Genomic DNA, 8,242 nt, shown 5'->3' on the forward strand with positions numbered 1-8,242 from the left:
AAGTTATCACATTCGAAGATTGCTTAGATGTAAACGGTGAGGAAGTTATCACATTGGAAGATTGCTTAGATGTAAACGGTGAGGAAGTATCTGCTGTACTTGTTTGGGGTAATGAACTTTGTGATTGTTGAACAAATGATGTCTTTGTTCTATAAATAAAATTAGAAAATTAGAAAAATGTAGAAAATAAGTACTAACAAATAAATAAAAGTATAAAAGCTAGATACTAGCTTTCTATGAGCTATATGAGGAACTAGAAACAACATATTTCTATATAACTCCCATTCCTTCCTCGGTTCATATCCAGAACCAGACGGTGGTAACATTTGTCGCCTATTCTCTCTGCTAAACATGTCCCTTAAAGATGACCACCGTCTTTCGATTTCTTCGACTAAAAAAAATTATGTATTATATGTTTTGTTTTTATATGTTATGTAATAATTTAAAAAAACAAACAATTACCTGACATATTTAGTGTATAACAATTTCTCAAATTTTCAGAAAGTTTTTGCCACAGATCTTTTTTCTTCCTAATATTTTTAAAATTCACATCGCGTTTGTCATATAAACAACGATTTTCACGAACAAATTCAATAATAATTTCATCAAGATTTAATGATTCCATGATAAAATATCTAAATCTTATTTAACAGTATTAGCAGTAAATATTTGAATAGCCATAGATGTATCCGTCAAAAAAGGTTATGTTTCATCTAGTCGTTGTCGTAAACGGAAAAAGATGGAAGTTGACCATCTTCCATTCCGACACCGATTGCCGATTCGCGACAACTTCATTCGCCAGCCGACACTCCAGCGCGCATGCGCACGACACCCGACTCCGTCATCCGGGTCTTAACCCCTTAGCTGTCAGGCGAAAATCAGCTTTTCGTGCCATTTTTGTCTTGGAAAAAAATTTTCATTGATTTATCCTATAATTTCAGTGTTATGGTTTTGGAGGTCGCTGAATCCGAATCTGAAATCGGATTTTCAAAATTCAAAATGACGGATCCAATATGGCGGACGCAAATTCGAAAAATGGTTTGATTTCTACAAAAATTTGTATCTCTAGATGTTCGTGATCGCGAATTTAGAATTTGAGTCCTGACTCTAGGGCCGGTATTCATAGTCGGTTCTTATTTTAAGACCGTCTTAAGTAATGCCTTAAGTCGCTAATGCGGCCTTCTGATTGGTTCATGACATCTTAAGACTGTACTTAAGACAGTCTTGAATATAAGATCTGACTATGAATACCGGCCTAGGTATCTGAAATTCGCATACATTATGACGAATAAAAATTCAGCAAACCATTCATGGTTTACAAATAGGAGATACAAATTTTTGTAAAAATCAAACCATTTTTCGAACTTGCGTCCGCCATATTGGATCCGCCATTTTGAATTTTGAAAATCCGATTTCAAATTTGGATTCAGCGACCTCAAAAACCATGATTTAACAAATTACAGTCGAATCGATGAAGTATAAACATGTTTTTTTTTCAAATGCGCACATATGCGTCATGAGACGAAAATGGCACGACTTTTTTCTGCGCATATGTGCGTCACTGACACTCAAGGGATTAAGACTTAAAACTATTGTAGATCCAGACTTATCGTTCATTACCTCGGATCTACAATAGGTATTTTAAGCCTTAAGCCGTAAGAAATTGACCAATTACAGTCGAATCCGAGAAGAATAAGCGACCATGATTCGCCTATTTCTTATGGTTTAAGGCTTAAAACCCTATTGTAGATCAGGACTTATGCCGGTTGTACATTAGTTGCAAACTAATCGCATGTTTGTTGCAACGGCCAATCTGAAGCTTGCATTTTGAAATCAACGCTTCATATTGGCTGTCGCAACAAACTTGCGATCAGTTTGCAACTAATTGCCTAGTTTACATCGTGCACTTTATACACGTACTAATGGTACGTTTCCACTGAGCGCGTCACGCGTCGCGTTGTCAAAGGAGAGAAAGAGAAGGGTTGTGTATTTATATAATCTTATCTCTTTCTCTCTTTCATGACGCGACGCGTGACGCGCTCAGTGGAAACGTACCATAACTTGTAACTTTCTATTAAATTATTGTAATTTCAGCGATGTATTCAAAGAATGGTGTATTAAATTGGTACAATATGCATCAAAATAATTAATTAAATACACATATCGTATATATGTTTACACGTATCGCCGAAATTAAGATCATTCAATAGAAAATTACTAGTTAGTACCCATTTAAAGTGCACGATGTAAACTAGGCCATTGTAGAATGTCGAACCAGCTTTAAGTCCGGATCCTCATACGGGTAACAGCGCTTTGACACAGAGCTCTGATTGGTGAAAAGCCGATTGTGAGGATAAAATTTACCTTCATCGTCCGTTTTTCACGAATCAGCGTTCGGTGTCAAAGCGCTGTTGCCCGTATGAGGATCCGGGCTAAGGCTTAAACACAATCCCTGCATTCGTTTGCGCAGCGGTTAGTGCAGAAGTATTATTTTATTCTTGTTGTTCATCGAGTGTTATGGGTATTCCACACAAACTTGCAGAGCCGCATAATCATATGCATAAAGAAAATTATCCAATCACATTTCTGTAATGAAGATAAACGTAAACTACGATTGTATGATTTTCTTTATGCACATGTTTATGCGGTTATGCAAGTTTGTGTGGAATGGCCCTTAAGGCCGCAGCACAGACTTTTGCATGACGCATAATGCATAGTGCATAAGCGAATCAACTAATCAAAATCTTTCCTTTTCTCCCATTCCGTAGAAAAGAAGAATTTCGATCGATTGACTGCGTTCAGCAGACTCAACAGTTTTGCAACCGTTTTGTGATTCTTCGCTGAGATAGAACTATTTTTATAAATCAAAAAGTATAATCCAATCAGCGCGACGAATCATAAAACGGTTGCAAAACTGCTGAGTCTGCTGAACGCAGCCATTGATTTCCTCTATACACTATGCATTATGCGTTATGCAAGAGTCTGTTAGCGTATTCGATTTACTGACTCGACCCGACTCCGAGTCAACGATCTGTTCTTTTTAGCTGCATTTCTTGCACAATATAGCTCTTCTTTTGCAGCTAAACAGAACAGACCATTGACTCGGAGTCGGGTCGAGTCAGTAAATCGAATACGCTATGTGCTGCGGCCTTTAAACAAGGAATCAACCAATCAAAATTCTTCTTTTTCATGGAATGAGAGGAAAGAAAAGATTTTGATTAGTTGATTCGTTTATGCATTATGCGTTATGCTTTATGCAAAGTCTGTGTTGCGACCTTAACGCATAACGCATAGTGGAAAAGAAGAATTTCGATTGGTTGATTCCCTTATGCGCTATGCATTATGTGTTATGCAAGAGTCTGTGTTGAGGCCATTAACCTCTACGCAAACGAATGCATCCAATAGGCACAGGTAGCCCCCTGACACTCCCATAGTTCCGATGGCTACGGAATGTCACCGTGGCAGTGATGGGAGCTGGCAAGAATTCTGGCCGCAGCACACACTCTTGCATAACGCATAATACATAGGGTGCGTTCCGTTTCTCGCATGATACGCATAATGCATCGTTTATCCTTGTTGCTTACCAAATGTTAAACAAAGACAATGTATGCATCATGCGCATCATGCGCGATACGGAACACACCTATAGTGCACAATGGAATCAACCAATCAAAATTCTTCTTTTCCATGGAATGAGAGGAAAGGAAAGCTTCTGATTAGTTGATTCGCTTATGCACTATGCGTTATGTGTTATGCAAAAGCTTGTGTCTGGGCTCTTCGTCTTCTCTAATGCCTTGTGTCCACGATGCTAGAAATCGGTCCGAGATCTCGGATGAAGAAAGCATTGACCAATCGCAATGGTCATGTGATCAAATTGTTCAAATGTGATTTGTTAATTTTTTCTCTGTCCGAGATCTTAGACCGATTTCTAGCATCGTGGACATCGGGCTTAAGAAACTGTGTGTGCATGCGTAAAGCAGTCTTAAGGGGTTATATCTGTTTGGAGCCCAAAAAAAAAGGGTTTTGTCAAGATTTTTCTGTGAATACATTTTTAAATTATAATCCACAACCAATGTACCAATCGATTAAGCAACTCTTCAGGAGTAAGAAAAAATTTTATTATTGACAATTTTTCACAAAATGGCGGCTGTGGGACCGCATAAACAATACAAGATTTTTCGAAGGTCCTCCGCGGCGAGCAGTAGAAGTCCCTTGGATCACCATCTGGAAGCATAAAAAATTTTTTTCATGAACTACATGAATTTAGCTAGTGAAGTACACACGATCATAATTTTAGAATTTTTTTCGCAGAATGGCGAGACTTAGAAAATAAATTCGCATTTTTGACGAAAAAAATCGACTTGAATTTTTTATTAAAAAAAATCCTCTTTATTAATTGTTAAAATCGTGTGTACTTCACTAGATAATCAAATGAAGAAGTTACAGTTAAATTTTCAAGTCGATCGGATGAAAACTCTTCGAGTTATACTGCTCGCCGATTTTGAAAACATGGTTTCGAGAAAAACGCGTTTGAAGTTTGAAAACACTGTAACTTTTCGAAATCATAATAATATGGTCCATAAAAATTTTTTTACCTTCTCTCTGCTATCCCAGCACCATACAATTACCCTTCCACGGCCGTATTTTGTTTCTCCAGCTCTTTTCTGGTCGATGTAATGCTGCGTCGAGCCTCTTTTGCGATATCGGAAAGTGAGTGCTCGGCGGCTTTGATGCGGTTTTCGTCTGATTCCAAACAAAAATCGTATAAATTTCGTCCAACCGTCAATCCAAGTGCATTGTAGATAGGAAATAAGCTTGATAAGCCATCATTAAAAGTGATAATGGCGATATCAGTCGCTATATCGAGCACAGTTTTTCCGCTTAACACAGCCTTCGGTGCGATGGACCACACGACCGAATTGAACGATTCGTTGGTATTTTGCGTGTATCCACCCAAGCAGCGTGAAAGAAGATCGTCCGAGCTAAGTTCTTCGTAGATCGGCTTTATCGCTTTGAAAACATCTTCATGCATAGGTGGCTTATGCGTAAAACTTGATGGCAAACCTGAAGTTTTGTCGCGTTGCCAAGAGCACCAAGAGTCGACACTTATCATGTTGCGGTATTTCATCAGAAGGTATTTTATGATATAAAGTCGCCCAGATATCTTTCAACATTTTTTCGACAGATCCAGTATTTCTTCGAATAGCAAGCCCGTAAAAAATTGTGAGTTCGTCAATAAGTTTATCAGTTAGTTTACCTCGGCCTCCAAGACCCTTAGTCGTTTTTTTTACATTACGTAGGCGACTTCCCATTCTTTTCTGCACATGACCAATGCACTCTTTTTAAGAAACACTTAAATTTTTATATGGTTTAGCATCAACAATACCTGTGTAGGTTCTTGAAACTCCATCACCAATATAATTGATGTATTTCACATCGTGAAGCATTTCGGAGCGTTGAAACATCTCTACTACCGCGTCAACTTCCATTTTCCCCGCCGATCCTTCGTGATTCGCTTGGCATTGCGAATCGTGTTCAGCATATCCTTCTTCATATTCAGCAGTACCTTTTTAGTTTCTTTTTCCAATACTCACAAGTTTTACAATATTTTGATTTTACACACACATCTAAAAAACTTTGCCGGTATGCCAGCCAATTAGCGTGATGATACCGAAAAGTGAAGAAAAAGCTCTCTTTCTCCATGAGCCGTCGCCTGATATTGTAAAGGTGCAGACACATGGAGCCGTCAAGCGTCAAGCAGCAGAGCAGCAACCAATTAGCGAGGCGATATAAGCAGTGTAGTAAACTGTGAAAAAAAAAAATTTTTACGCCATTGTTGACGCGTTGCCTTGTTGGATTTTCGATGCTACCAGCAAGCACCAAGCAGCAGTGTATAACGATCAAACTTTTCTACACTCATACGGCAATAATTAATATGTTCCTCTTGATTAAGACGTATTTCATTTATAAGATTGTGACCATCACCTTTATAAATTCGTCTACGGATTATAGGCCTTACCCAATAACGTCTATTTCTTCTAGCAATTCTTCTAGCATACCTTTTACGATAAACATATAGTAACGTTAATAACAGTAATCTTCGTCGACGTAAACGCTCTAAGTACTCGAAATTATCCATTTTAAACTTGTCTGTCAACGTCTAATTACTAATTATAATCATTTGCTGTTAAAAGTTTGTAGGTTATATTAGAGATGCTTAATATTGTCGCTTGACGCCGTCGCTTTCAATGTGAACAGCGAAAAATGCTCATAGGCTAGCATCTAAGCGATGCTGCTTGCTGCTTGACGCTTGACGGCTCCATGTGTCTGCACCTTAAAAGCCCATCGTTGTTATCGTGCTTAATAGACATCAGTTTTTCCTCTTCAGCTGCTTTTTTCATACATAAAGTGCGTACACGTGCGGTAGCAATTGCAATATTGGAAACGATCTTATCATACGTAACTTGAAAAATCGGCTTTGGAAGGTCCATAAAAGCACAAAACTTTTTGATCCCGTTGATACCGATGTCTAACAAGCGCATTGCATAAACAATACGTGTATGGATTTCATATGCACGGTCATTTATTAGTGGGCAACTATTTATTGGATTATCGCCACAATTTTTACAGGCTACAATGATTTTGGAGTCAAGCCCACGTCTGCTCCCCTCCGAAAATGACACCTCACATTTGCACTCTTTACATACTACAACTTGTGAAAGGGCAGTAAAAACAGTGACAAAATTCACGAATCGATAGCCGAAAGAGTCATCTACATCCCTATCACACTTATCATCATCCAGTTTCAGTTTTTTCGACGACGCGCTAACGAACTCCGAATCGCACTCAAATGAATGACGGTTAGGCGGGCGTCTACTTCCGATCTTGCTTCGTCTATGCGCTGTACTTCGATTTTTATTGCCTTTACGGCCTGCATACAACTTATCACTCATATTTCACTACTTTTCACTGATAAATAGAGTCAAAATAATAGCACAAACACGGAGCTACAACTCGAACTCCAACGTACAGCTGATTGACGAAACACGTGCTCTCACAATGGTAAAGACGAAGTATTCAGTCTATAATAATGGTTTTATAGTATGTAATGACATCTATGACTCAATTTTAAAGTATATTCTCGACGATCGGTAAGTTAGAGGCGTTTTTATGTGCGCGAGATTAAAAAATGCAGCGTCGACGATACAATCGAAATTTGCTATTTGTACGCTTCGGAGTTGCTCCAGAAAAATTAATTTTAAGAATATTTCTAAGTTGTTTTTATACACAAGGACGTTATTGATAATGAATTTAGAAATGTTTTAGCGTATTTAAGCCAATAAAAAAAAATAAAAAAAAAATTTCAAACAGATATAACCCCTTAACTTGGGAGGATCCCCCGTTTGCCTACAGTTCTGATTGTACACACCATATCAACTAATGCCTAGTAATTTTTTACTGTTTTGCCAATGAGATTATTTTATTTTTAAATTGGCCAATCAGCGATACATGTGTGCAATATGCGATGTGTGCAATCGGAGCCCTCGCCCTTAACTTGACGTATACATTGTATGATACTATAAGACCCCTAATAACGATGTTAAGAAAATTGTAGAGAGAAAAGGAAGTTTTTATTAAAGAAACATAGTGTTCATGAATAATAATAAATTTTCATATATATTTTTATATAAAGGGTTTTAAAAAAATAATATAATCGGTGAGAGAGATAGCATTCGCGAAAGCCACTATAATGACGTACAGTATTTAAGAGGTTAAAAGAGGAACAATTCATTACTATAACCTTAATTTAGGAAAAAATTTGGAACGCGTTGTAAAGCGGGACAAAGTGTTAAAATTTAAGATTGTCCCGTCTAATTTGGGACGGTTGGTCACTATGGCCCAGTTCCACAACTCATGGTTAACTATTAACCGAAGTTCAATTTGTTTCTCTTCTCTTTCCAATTCTAGAATTGGAAAGAGACAATGAATAAGTTGGTACGAGGTGATCCCGATTGACCACGGCTCGATTGAATACCATCAATCACAGCGACCGGTGCTTAGGAGCTTTGTAGTCTCAAGCGCTGTGAGTGGCTCGTGTCCAATTGAGCCGTGTCCAACTGGGTGCCACCCAGTTGAACCTCGGTTAAGAGTTAACCGTGAGTTGTGGAACTGGGCCTAAGATGTACAGGAGCCCCAAAAGCACCCGTATTCCGTATTGCTCCGTCATTAGATCGAGCTGCTA

The sequence above is a fragment of the Trachymyrmex cornetzi genome, unplaced genomic scaffold (assembly GCF_001594075.2).
Source record: "Trachymyrmex cornetzi isolate Tcor2-1 unplaced genomic scaffold, Tcor1.1 scaffold485, whole genome shotgun sequence".
Lineage (NCBI taxonomy): Eukaryota > Metazoa > Arthropoda > Insecta > Hymenoptera > Formicidae > Trachymyrmex > Trachymyrmex cornetzi.